General features: G+C 53.7%; 1 protein-coding gene across 1 annotated transcript in view; it reads right to left on the bottom strand.

The window, feature by feature from the left end:
- Nucleotides 1–13,313, bottom strand: part of LOC123763068 (zwei Ig domain protein zig-8-like) — a 644,479-nt gene that overhangs the window by 33,032 nt on the left and 598,134 nt on the right. The gene's annotated exons all lie outside the window — the stretch shown is intronic.

Below are 13,313 nucleotides of genomic sequence, written 5' to 3'. Positions count from 1 at the left end.
GTTCTCCTTGTACCTGTAACGTTACATCATATGTACATCACCAATTATACTTTTTATAAGTCCTAATTAGTAGTAGAGTAATTATCATTCCGTATCACAGAGTTTACATTTAGTGATGAATGTAATTGATATATTTAATAATTTCTTGATTTTAAATAAATGGATTATTTGTATGCAAATATTTATCAAACATACCTCATTAACTAAATGATATAATGAGGACAGACTAAAATTTTTACGCCATAACCAAACATTCAGTTAGATTGACAATATCGACTGGACTCCTTAAACGAAGAGTTAAATCACAGCGGATCGGGCTTAGCGGAGTAAGATTACCTCAGGGATCACATACACTCATGACTCACGGTGTACAACATAAGCACACTCACAAACACACACACACACACATGCACACACATGCACACTGACGCGCTCAAACATGTAAATGTGATTCTCATTGGTTCACGAGCGAGAACACAAAAGAGGACCTGTTAGCAAGGAAGAGTGGACTAGTAAATGTACTGAAGTTCAAAAAAGTATTCCTGCCGAGGGATAAGACAAGGTGAATGAGGGCAGCAGCCGCGAGGAAGGAGCGCAGGGAGAAAGAAAGGAATCAGGGAAACACAACCCCGAACCCTACAATCCCATAGGAGAGTGGGAAACCCTCCACAAGCAGTTCAACAGACACAGTGAGAGGAGCACCACTTGCACCTTCCACCCAATAGACGTCCTACCTGCCCCCAACCCTTGCCATCACCCCACTAAGTGCCCATCTAGGGCACCCTCCCCCCACCCCCTCTCTCCAGGACCTCCCATCTCCCCCCCAAGCCCTCCCTTCTTCCCCACCCCCTAGCTCTTCCTTTTCCCAAAAGCCCTCTCTTCTCCCCCACCCCCAAGCCCTTCCTCCTCCACCACCTTCCCCATGCCAGATCCTCCCAGCACCCTCACATCCCAGATCCCCTAGGTCCCCCTTCCTAGGCCCTCCCATCCCGGTCCCTCCCTGTTTTCCTGCTTCAGGGGAATCAACACAAACTGAGGCAGGGCAGAAGAGAGTCAGTTTTAAGGTGATGTACTTGATTATAGATGGGATTACAAGCAAGGCAAGTGAACTAAAGGAAAGAGCACAAGAAGTGAACCCAGATGTAATCGGACTCACAGAAACAAAACTCTCAGGAATCATAATGAATGTTATGCTACCACAGGACTACACTGTAATAAGGAATGAGAGGGATGGAAGGGGAGGAGGCAGAGTGGCCCTACAAATAAGAAAGGAATGGAGTTTCAAGGAGATGGTTATCCCGGGCTGCAAGGGATTCAGAGACTACATAACAGGCACCAAGACGATGGGAGGACCATGAATAGTAGTAGCAGTGATATATAACCCTCCACCAAATGACAGAAGATCCGTGCAAGAGTATAACAACAATAACATGACAGATAACACTATAATTAAGGGGGCAGCCCCTGTTGCTTGCAGAAATAGATCCCATCTGCTCATCGTATAGGACTTCAATCAGGGAAGGATCGACTGGGAGAACGAGGAACTGCATGGAGGTGAGGATACATGGAGAGCTAAACTATTGGAGGTAGAGACAAGAAACTTCTTAAGCCAGCATGTCAGGGAACCTCTGGCATTCCGAAAGGGAAATTATGAGGAGATAAGAAAATTCCTAACAGATATAACATAGGAAACAGAGTTCAGGGGAAACGCGGCCCAAGACATGATGGACTACATCACGCAGAAGTGTTAGGAGGCAGCAGACAAGTTTGTCCCGGTCCAAAAGGAAAGCAACGAAATGCAGATGAGAAACCAATGGTTTAACCAGAGATGTAGGCTAGCTTAGCGGCAAAGTAAAAGGGCGTGGAGAAACTATAGAAATAACATGACTCTTGAGAGCAGAGAAATACCAGAACGCTAGAAATGATTGTCAGGTTGAGAAGAGAGGCAGAAGGGTAATACGAAAATGATATCGCAAACAAGGCAAAGACTCGACCTAAATTGCTGCACAGTCACATCAGGAGAAAAACAACAGTAAAGGAACAGGTAATTACATTGAGGATAGGGGCAAACAGATTCACTACAAACGACAAGGAAGTGTGCGAGGAACTGAATAAGAAATTCCAGGTTTAACCTTAGAGCAATGAGGAGTTCCAGAGATAATAGAGGGAATAGAACAAATCCACAAGGGCCGTGGAGTTGTGTAGAGGGAATAATTAATCAGGCACCACTAGAAGAGTTTGAGACTACCAGTGGGGATGTAAGAAAGCTTTTGCTAAAGTTGGATGTGACAAAGGCTATAGGCCCAGATGGAATCTCCCCATAGATACTGAAGGAAAGAGCAGAAGCACTGTGCCTACCACTCTCCATAGTGTATAACAAATCACTGGCAACAGGGGAACTGCCAAAAATTTGGAAGACGGCTAATGTAGTCCCGATATACAAGCAGGGGGATAGACAAGAGCCACTGAACTACAGGCCAGTGTTCCTAACTTGCATACCATGCAAGCTGATGGAGAAGATTGTGCGAAAAAAGCTAGTGGAACATCTGGAGTGGAAGAACCTCATAACACAGTATCAACATGGGTTCAGGGATGGCAAGTCCTACCTCACAGGATTAACTGAATTCGACGACCAGGCAACAAAACTCAGGCAAGAAAGAGAGGGGTGAGCAAACTGCATATTTTTGGATTGCCAGAAAGCCTTTGACACAGTACCACACACGAGGCTAGAGCAAAAGCTGGAGATGCAGGCTGGAGTGAAATGGAAGGTACTCCATTGGATAAGAGAGTACCTAAGCAATAGAAGACAGCGAGTCACTGTGAGAGGTGAAGTCTAAGGAGACGTTACAAGTGTAGTCCCGCAGGGTTCAGTCCTTGGAAATATACTGTTTCTGATATATGTAAATGATCTCCCAGAGGGTACAGAATCGTTCCTCTCATTGTTTGCTGATGATGCAAAAATTATGAGGAGGATTAAAACAGAGGAAGACAGTATGAGGCTACAAGAAGACCTAGACAGACTGAGTGAATGGTCCAACAAATAGCTAATAAAGTTCAACCCCAGTAAATATAAGTAATAAAACTAGGCGGTGGAAACAGGTCAGACACAGGATACAGAATAGGAGATGAAGTACTTCATGAATCGGACAGAGAGAAAGATCTAAGAGTTGATATCACACCAAACCTGTCTCCTGAAGCCCACATAAAAAGAATTACATCTGCGGCGTTTGCAAGACTGGCTAACATCAGAACAGCCTTCAGGAACCTGTGTAAGGAATAATTCAGAACCTTGTATACCACATATGTAAGACCAATCCTGGAGAATGCGGCCCCAGCATTGAGCCCGTACCTTGTCCAGCACAAGACGAAGCTGGAAAAAGTTCAGAGGTATGCCACTAGACTAGTTCCAGAACTAAGAGTCACGAGTTACGAGGAAAGGCTGCGTAAAGCGCACCTCACGACAGTGGAAGACAGAAAAGTAAGTGGAGACATGATCACTACGTGCAAAATTATCAGAAGTGCACCTCACGACATTGGAAGACAGAAAAGTAAGGAGAGACATGATCACTACCTACAAAATTATCAGAGGAATTGACATGTTTAACACTGATGGTACGCGAACAAGGGGACACAGGTGGAGACTGAGTACCCAAATGAGCCACAGGGACGTCATAAAGAACTTTTTCAGTGTAAGAGTAGTTAAAAGGTGGAATGCATTAGGCAGTGATGTGGTGGAGGCTGACTCCATTCACAGTTTCAAATCTAGATATGACAGATCCCAGTAGGCTCAGGAATCTGTACACCAGTTGATTGGCGGTAGAGAGGCGGGACCAAAGAGCCAGAGCTCAACCCCGCAAGAACAACTAGGTGAGTACACACACACACACACACACACACACACACACACACACACACACACACACACACACACACACACACACACACACACACACACACACATACACACACACACACAAATGGGACCGGAGTCATTGCAGTAATCAACCGATGGCTGGAAAAGCGGGATCCAAGAGTCAATACTCGATCCTGCAAGCACAAATAGGTGAGTATAAATAAGTGAGTACACACACACACACACAGGTGAGCTGAGCCATAGATTAGCTAGGACACAGGAGAGCTAGGACACAGGTGAGATAGGGTGAGCTAGGACACAGGTGAGATAGGGTGAGCTTGGACACAACTGAGCTAGGGCACAGATGAGCTATGGTGAGCTAAGACAGAGGTGAGCTAGGTTGAGCACGTACACAGATGAGCCAGGACACAGGTGAGCTAGGGTGAGCTAGCACACAGGTAAGCTAGGGTGAGCTAGGACACAGGTGAGCTAGGGTGAGATAGGACACAGGTGAGCTAGGACACAGGTGAGGCAGGGTGAGCTAGCACACAGGTGAGCCAGGGTGAGCTAGCACACAGGTAAGCTAGGGTGGTGACCTACGACACAGGTGGGCTAGGGTGAGCTAGGACACAGGTGAGCCAGGTTGAGCTAGAACACAGATGAGCCAGGGTGAGCTAGGACACAGATGATCCAGGGTGAGCTAGGACACAGATGAGCCAGGGTGTTCTAGGACACAGGTGAGACAGGGTGAGCTAGGACACAGGTGAGCTAGGACACAGGTGAGCCAGGTTGAGCTAGGACACAGATGAGCCAGGGAGAGCTAGGACACAGGTGAGCCAGGGAGAGCTAGGACACAGGTGAGCTAGGGTGAGCTAGGGCACAGGTAAGCCAGGTTGAGCTAGGACACAGATGATCCAGGGTGAGCTAGGACACGGGTGAGCCAGGGTGAGCTAGAACACAGGTGACCTAGGACACAGTTGAGCAAGGGTGAGCTAGGACACAGGTGAGCTAGGACACAGTTGAGCCAGGGTGAGCTAGGACACAGTTAAGCCAGGGTGAGCTAGGACACGGGTGAGCTAGGGTGAGCTAGGAAACAGGTGAGCCAGGGCGAGCTAGGACACAGGTGAGCCAGGGTGAGCTAGGACACAGGTGAGCTAGGGTGAGCTAGGACACAGGTGAGTTAGGGTGAGCTAGGACACAGGAGAGCCAGGGTGAGCTAGGACACAGGTGAGCCAGGGTGAGTTCGGACACAGGTGAGCTAGGGTGAGCTAGGACACAGGTAAGCTAGGGTGAGCTAGGACACAGGTGAGCTAGGGTGAGCTAGGACACAGATGAGCTAGGGTGAGCTAGGACACAGGTGAGCTAGGACAAAGGTAAGCTAGGGTGAGCTAGGACACAGGTGAGCAAGAGGTGAGCTAGGACACAGGTGAGCCAGGGTGAGCTAGGACACAGGTGAGACAGGGTGAGCTAGGACACAGGTGAGCCAGGGTGAGCTAGGACACAGATGAGCTAGGGTGAGCTAGGACACAGGTGAGCCAGGGTGAGCTAGGACACAGGTGAGCTAGGACACAGGTGAGCCAGGGTGAGCTAGGACACAGTTGAGCTAGGACACAGGTGAGCCAGGGTGAGCTAGGACACAGGTGAACCAGGGTGACCTAGGACACAGGTGAGCTAGGACACGGGTGAGCTAGGGTGAACTAGAGTGAACCAGGGTGAGCTAGGACACAGGTGAGTTAGAGTGAGCTAGGACACAGGTGAGCTAGGGTGAGCTAGGACACAGGTGAGCCAGGGTGAGCTAGGACACAAGTGAGCTAGGGTGAGCTTGGACACAGGTGAGCTAGGACACAGGTGAGCTAGGGTGAGCTAGGACACAGGTGAGCCAGGATGAGCTTGGACACAGGTGAGCTAGGACACAGGTGAGCTAGGGTGAGCTAGGACACAGGTGAGCCAGGTTGAGCTAGGACACAGATGAGCCAGGGTGAGCTAGGACACGGGTGAGCCAGGGTGAGCTAGGACACGGGTGAGCCAGCGTGAGCTAGGACACAGGTGAGCCAGGGTGAGCTAGGACACGGGTGAGCCAGGGTGAGCTAGCACACAGGTGAGCTAAGGTGACCTACGACACAGGTGAGCTAGGGTGAGCTAGGACACAGGTGAGCCAGGATGAGTTTGGTCACAGGTGAGCCAGGTTGAGCTAGGACACAGATGAGCCAGGGAGAGCTAGGACACTGGCGAGCTAGGGTGAGCTAGGACACAAGTAAGCCAGGTTGAGCTAGGACACAGATGAGCCAGGGCGAGCTAGTACACGGGTGAGCCAGGGTGAGCTAGGACACAGGTGAGACAGGGTGAGCTAAGACACAGGTGAGCCAGGTTGAGCTAGGACACAGATGAGCCAGGGAGAGCTAGGACACTGGCGAGCTAGGGTGAGCTAGGACACAAGTAAGCCAGGTTGAGCTAGGACACAGATGAGCCAGGGCGAGCTAGTACACGGGTGAGCCAGGGTGAGCTAGAACACAGGTGAGCTAGGACACAGTTGAGCCAGGGTGAGCTAGGACACAGTTGAGCCAGGGTGAGCTACGACACGGGTGAGCTAGGGTGAGCTAGGAAACAGGTGAGCCAGGGTGAGCTAGGACACAGGTGAGCCAGGGTGAGCTAGGACACAGGTGAGCTAGGGTGAGCTAGGACACAGGTGAGCTAGGGTGAGCTAGAACACAGGTGAGCCAGTGTGAGCTAGGACACAGGTGAGCCAGGGTGAGCTAGGACATAGGTGAGCGAGGGTGAGCTAGGACACAGGTAAGCTACGGTGAGCTAGGACACAGGAGAGCTAGGGTGAGCTAGGACACAGGTGAGCTAGGGTGAGCTAGGACACAGGTGAGCAAGGGGTGAGCTAGGACACAGGTGAGCCAGGGTGAGCTAGGACACAGGTGAGCCAGGGTGAACTAGGAGACAGGTGTGCCAATGTGAGCTAGGTCATAGGTGAGCCAGGGTGAGCTAGGACACAGGTGAGCTAGGGTGAGGTAGGACACAGGTGAGCCAGCGTGAACTAGGACACAGTTGAGCTAGGACACAGGTGAGCCTGGGTGAGCTAGGACACAGGTGAGCTAGGACACAGGTGAGCCAGGGTGAGCTAGGACACAGTTGAGCTAGGACACAGGTGAGCCAGGGTGAGCTAGGACACAGGTGAGCTAGGACACAGGTGAGCCAGGGTGAGCTAGGACACAGGTGAGCTAGGACACGGGTGAGCTAGGACACAGGTGAGCCAGGGTGAGCTAGGACACAGGTGAGCCATGCTGAACTAGGACACAGGTGAGCCAGGGTGAGCTAGGACACAGGTGAGCTAGGACACGGGTGAGCTAGGGTGAACCAGGGGGAGCTAGGACACAGGTGAGCTAGGACACAGGTGAGCCAGGGTGAGCTAGGGCACAGTTGAGCTAGGACACAGGTGAGCCAGGGTGAGCTAGGACACAGGTGAGCTAGGACACAGGTGAGCCAGGGTGAGCTAGGACACAGGTGAGCTAGGGTGAGCTAGGACACAGGTGAGCCAGGGTGAGCTAGGACACAGGTGAGCTAGGACACGTTGAGCTAGGGGTGAGCTAGGACACAGGTGAGCCAGGGTGAGCTAGGACACAGGTGAGCCAGGGTGAACTACGACACAGGTGAGCCAGGGTGAACTACGAAACAGGTGAGCCAGGGTGAGCTAGGACACAGGTGAGCTAGGACATGGGTGAGCTGGGGTGAACCAAGGTGAGCTAGGACACAGGTGAGTTAGAGTGAGCTAGGACACAGGTGAGCTAGGGTGAGCTAGGACACAGGTGAGCTAGGGTGAGCTAGGACACAAGTGAGCTAGGACACAGTTGAGCTAGGGTGACCTTGGACACAGGTGAGCTAGAACACAGGTGAGCTAGGGTGAGCTAGGACACAGGTAAGCCAGGGTGACCAAGGACACAAGTGAGCTAGGGTGAGCTTGGACACAGGTGAGCTAGGACAAAGGTGAGCTAGGGTGAGCTAGGACACAGGTGAGCCAGGTTGAGCTAGGACACAGATGAGCCAAGGTGAGCTAGGACACATGTGGGCTAGGGTGAGCTAGGACACAGGTGAGCCAGGGTGAGCTAGGACACGGGTGAGCCAGCGTGAGCTAGGACACAGGTGAGCCATGGTGAGCTGGGACACATGTAAGCCAGGGTGAGCTAGCACACAGGTGAGCTAGGGTGACCTACGACACACGTGAGCTAGGACACAGGTGAGCCAGGATGAGCTTGGACACAGGTGAACTAGGGTGAGCTAGGACACAGGTGAGCCAGGGTGAGCTAGGACACAGGTGAGCTAGGGTGAGCTAGGACACAGGTGAGCTAGGTTGAGCTAGAACACAGATGAGCAAGGGTGAGCTAGGACACAGGTGACACAGGGTGAGCTAGGACACAGGTGAGCCAGGGTGAGCTAGGACACAGGTGAGCCAGGGAGAGCTAGGACACAGATGAGCCAGGGAGAGCTAGGACACAGTGAGCTAGGGTGAGCTCGGACACAGGTAAGCCAGGTTGAGCTTGGACACAGATGAACCAGGGTGAGCTAGGTCACAGGTGAGCCAGGGTGAGCTAGGACACAGGTGAGCCAGGGTGAGCTAGGACACAGGTGAGCCAGGGTGAACTAGGACACAGGTGAGCCAGGGTGAGCTAGGACAGAGGTAAGCTACGGTGATCTAGGACACAGGTGAGCTAGGGTGAGCTAGGACACAGGTGAGCTAGGGTGAGCTAGGACACAGGTGAGCCAGGGTGAACTAGGACACAGGTGAGCTAGGGTGAGCTAGGATACAGGTAAGCTACAGTGATCTAGGACACAGGTGAGCTAGGGTGAGCTAGGACACAGGTGAGCTAGGGTGAGCTAGGACACAGGTGAGCCAGGGTGAACTAGGACACAGGTGAGCCAGGGTGAGCTAGGACACAGGTGAGCCTGGGTGAGCTAGGACACAGGTGAGCTAGGATGAGCTAGAACACAGATGAGCCAGGGTGAGCTAGGACACAGGTGAGACAGGGTGAGCTAGGACACAGGTGAGCCAGGTTGAGCTACGACACAGATGAGCCAGGGAGAGCTAGGACACAGGTGAGCTAGGGTGAGCTAGGACACAGGTAAGCCAGGTTGAGCTAGGACACAGATGAGCCAGGGTGAGCTAGTACACGGGTGAGCCAGGGTGAGCTAGAACACAGGTGAGCTAGGACATAGTTGAGCCAGGGTGAGCTAGGACACAGTTGAGCCATGGTGAGCTACGACACGGGTGAGCTAGGGTGAGCTAGGAAACAGGTGAGCCAGGGTGAGCTAGGACACAGGTGAGCCAGGGTGAGCTAGGACACAGGTGAGCCAGGTTGAGCTACGACACAGATGAGCCAGGGAGAGCTAGGACACAGGTGAGCTAGGGTGAGCTAGGACACAGGTAAGCCAGGTTGAGCTAGGACACAGATGAGCCAGGGTGAGCTAGTACACGGGTGAGCCAGGGTGAGCTAGAACACAGGTGAGCTAGGACATAGTTGAGCCAGGGTGAGCTAGGACACAGTTGAGCCATGGTGAGCTACGACACGGGTGAGCTAGGGTGAGCTAGGAAACAGGTGAGCCAGGGTGAGCTAGGACACAGGTGAGCCAGGGTGAGCTAGGACATAGGTGAGCTAGGGTGAGCTAGGACACAGGTGAGCTAGGGTGAGCTAGGACACAGGTGAGCCAGGGTGAGCTAGGACACAGGTGAGCCAGGGTGAGCTAGGACATAGGTGAGCGAGGGTGAGCTAGGACACAGGTAAGCTACGGTGAGCTAGGACACAGGAGAGCTAGGGTGAGCTAGGACACAGGTGAGCTAGGGTGAGCTAGGACACAGGTGAGCAAGGGGTGAGCTAGGGCACAGGTGAGCCAGGGTGAGCTAGGACACAGGTGAGCCAGGGTGAACTAGGACACAGGTGTGCCAATGTGAGCTAGGACATAGGTGAGCCAGGGTGAGCTAGGACACAGGTGAGCTAGGGTGAGCTAGGACACAGGTGAGCCAGGGTGAGCTAGGACACAGTTGAGCTAGGACACAGGTGAGCCAGGGTGAGCTAGGACACAGTTGAGATAGGACACAGGTGAGCCAGGGTGAGCTAGGACACAGGTGAGCCAGGGTGAGCTAGGACACAGTTGAGCTAGGACACAGGTGAGCCAGGGTGAGCTAGGACACAGGTGAGCTAGGACACAGGTGAGCTAGGACACAGGTGAGCTGGGACACAGGTGAGAAAATGTGAGCTAGGACACAGGTGAGCTAGGACACGGGTGAGCTAGGGGTAAGCTAGGACACAGGTGAGCCAGGGTGAGCTAGGACACAGGTGAGCCAGGATGAACTAGGACACAGGTGAGCCAGGGTGAGCTAGGACACAGGTGAGCTAGGACACGGGTGAGCTAGGGTGAACCAGGGTGAGCTTGGACACAGGTGAGCTAGGACACAGGTGAGCTAGGACACAGGTGAGCCAGGGTGAGCTAGGACACAGGTGAGCCAGGGTGAGCTAGGACACAGTTGAGCTAGGACACGGGTGAGCTAGGGGTGAGCTAGGACACAGGTGAGCACGAGTGAGGTAGGACACAGGTGAGCCAGGGTGAACTAGGACACAGGTGAGTTAGAGAGAGCTAGGACACAGGTGAGCTAGGGTGAGCTAGGACACAGGTGAGCTAGCGTGAGCTAGGACACAAGTGAGCTAGGACACGGGTGAGCTAGGGGTGAGCTAGGACACAGGTGAGCCAGGGTGAGCTAGGGGTGAGCTAGGACACAGGTGAGCCAGGGTGAGCTAGGACACAGGTGAGCCAGGGTGAGCTAGGACACAGGTGAGCTAGGGTGAGCTAGGACACAGGTGAGCCAGGGTGAGCTAGGACACAGTTGAGCTAGGACACAGGTGAGCCAGGGTGAGCTAGGACACAGTTGAGCTAGGACACAGGTGAGCCAGGGTGAGCTAGGAAACAGGTGAGCCAGGGTGAGCTAGGACACAGTTGATCCAGGGTGAACTAGGACACAGGTGAGTTAGAGTGAGCTAGGACACAGGTGAGCTAGGGTGAGCTAGGACACAGGTGAGCTAGCGTGAGCTACGACACAAGTGAGCTAGGACACGGGTGAGCTAGGGGTGAGCTAGGACACAGGTGAGCCAGGGTGAGCTAGGACACAGGTGAGCCAGGGTGAACTAGGACACAGGTTAGCTAGGGTGAGCTAGGACACAGGTGAGCCAGGGTGAGCTAGGACACAGGTGAGCCAGGGTGAACTAGGACACAGGTGAGTTAGAGTGAGCTAGGACACAGGTGAGCTAGGGTGAGCTAGGACACAGGTGAGCTAGGACACAGGTGAGCCAGGGTGAGCTAGGACACAGGTGAGCTAGGGGTGAGCTAGGACACAGGTGAGCCAGGGTGAGCTAGGACACAGGTGAGCCAGGGTTAACTAGGACACAGGTGAGTTAGAGTGAGCTAGGACACAGGTGAGCTAGGGTGAGCTAGGACACGGGTGAGCTAGGGTGAGCTAGGACACAAGTGAGCTAGGACACAGTTGAGCTAGGGTGACCTTGGACACAGGTGAGCTAGAATACAGGTGAGCTAGGGTGAGCTAGGACACAGGCAAGCCAGGGTGAGCTAGGACACAAGTGAGCTAGGGTGAGCTTGGACACAGGTGAGCTAGGACACAGGTGAGCTAGGGTGAGCTAGGACACAGGTGAGCCAGGTTGAGCTAGGACACAGATGAGCCAGGGTGAGCTAGGACACATGTGAGCTAGGGTGAGCTAGGACACGGGTGAGCCAGGGTGAGGTAGGACACAGGAGAGCCAGCATGAGCTAGGACACAGGTGAGCCAGTAGAGCTAGGACACGGGTGAGCCAGGGTGAGCTAGCACACAGGTGAGCTAGGGTGACCTACGACACAGGTGAGCTATGGTGAGCTAGGACACAGGTGAGCCAGGATGAGCTTGGACACAGGTGAGCTAGGGTGAGCTAGGACACAGGTGAGCCAGGGTGAGCTAGGACACAGGTGAGCTAGGGTGAGCTAGGGCACAGGTGAGCCAGGTTGAGCTAGAACACAGATGAGCAAGGGTGAGCTAGGACACAGGTGACACAGGGTGAGCTAGGACACAGGTGAGCATGGGTGAGCTAGGACACAGGTGAGCCAGGGAGAGCTAGGACACAGATGAGCCAGGGAGAGCTAGGACACAGGTGAGCTAGGGTGAGCTAGGACACAGGTAAGCCAGGTTGAGCTTGGACACAGATGAGCCAGGGTGAGCTAGGTCACAGGTGAGCCAGGGTGAGCTAGGACACAGGTGAGCCAGGGTGAGCTAGGACACAGGTGAGCCAGGGTGAACTAGGACACAGGTGAGCCAGGGTGAGCTAGGACACAGGAAAGCTACGGTGATCTAGGACACAGGTGAGCTAGGGTGAGCTAGGACACAGGTGAGCTAGGGTGAGCTAGGACACAGGTGAGCCAGGGTGAACTAGGACACAGGTGAGCTAGGGTGAGCTAGGACACAGGTAAGCTACGGTGATCTAGGACACAGGTGACCTAGGGTGAGCTAGGACACAGGTGAGCCAGGGTGAACTAGGACACAGGTGAGCCAGGGTGAGCTAGGACACAGGTGAGCCTGGGTGAGCTAGGACACAGGTGAGCTAGGATGAGCTAGAACACAGATGAGCCAGGGTGAGCTAGGACACAGGTGAGACAGGGTGAGCTAGGACACAGGTGAGCCAGGTTGAGCTACGACACAGATGAGCCAGGGAGAGCTAGGACACAGGTGAGCTAGGGTGAGCTAGGACACAGGTAAGCCAGGTTGAGCTAGGACACAGATGAGCCAGGGTGAGCTAGTACACGGGTGAGCCAGGGTGAGCTAGAACACAGGTGAGCTAGGACACAGTTGAGCCAGAGTGAGCTAGGACACAGTTGAGCCATGGTGAGCTACGACACGGGTGAGCTAGGGTGAGCTAGGAAACAGGTGAGCCAGGGTGAGCTAGGACACAGGTGAGCCAGGGTGAGCTAGGACATAGGTGAGCGAGGGTGAGCTAGGACACAGGTAAGCTACGGCGAGCTAGGACACAGGAGAGCTAGGGTGAGCTAGGACACAGGTGAGCTAGGGTGAGCTAGGACACAGGTGAGCAAGGGGTGAGCTAGGACACAGGTGAGCCAGGGTGAGCAAGGACACAGGTGAGCCAGGGTGAACTAGGACACAGGTGTGCCAATGTGAGCTAGGACATAGGTGAGCCAGGGTGAGCTAGGACACCGGTGAGCTAGGGTGAGCTAGGACACAGGTGAGCCAGGGTGAGCTAGGACACAGGTGAGCTAGGGTGAGCTAGGACACAGGTGAGCCAGGGTGAGCTACGACACACTTGAGCTAGGACACAGGTGAGCCAGGGTGTGCTAGGACACAGTTGAGCTAGGACACAGGTGAGCCAGGGTGAGCTAGGACACAGGTGAGCCAGGGTGAGCTAGGACACAGTTG

The sequence above is a fragment of the Procambarus clarkii genome, chromosome 47, assembly GCF_040958095.1.
Source record: "Procambarus clarkii isolate CNS0578487 chromosome 47, FALCON_Pclarkii_2.0, whole genome shotgun sequence".
NCBI lineage: Eukaryota > Metazoa > Arthropoda > Malacostraca > Decapoda > Cambaridae > Procambarus > Procambarus clarkii.
The sequence above is the reverse complement of the archived record's forward strand: the minus strand, read 5'-3'. Positions and strand labels throughout refer to the sequence as shown.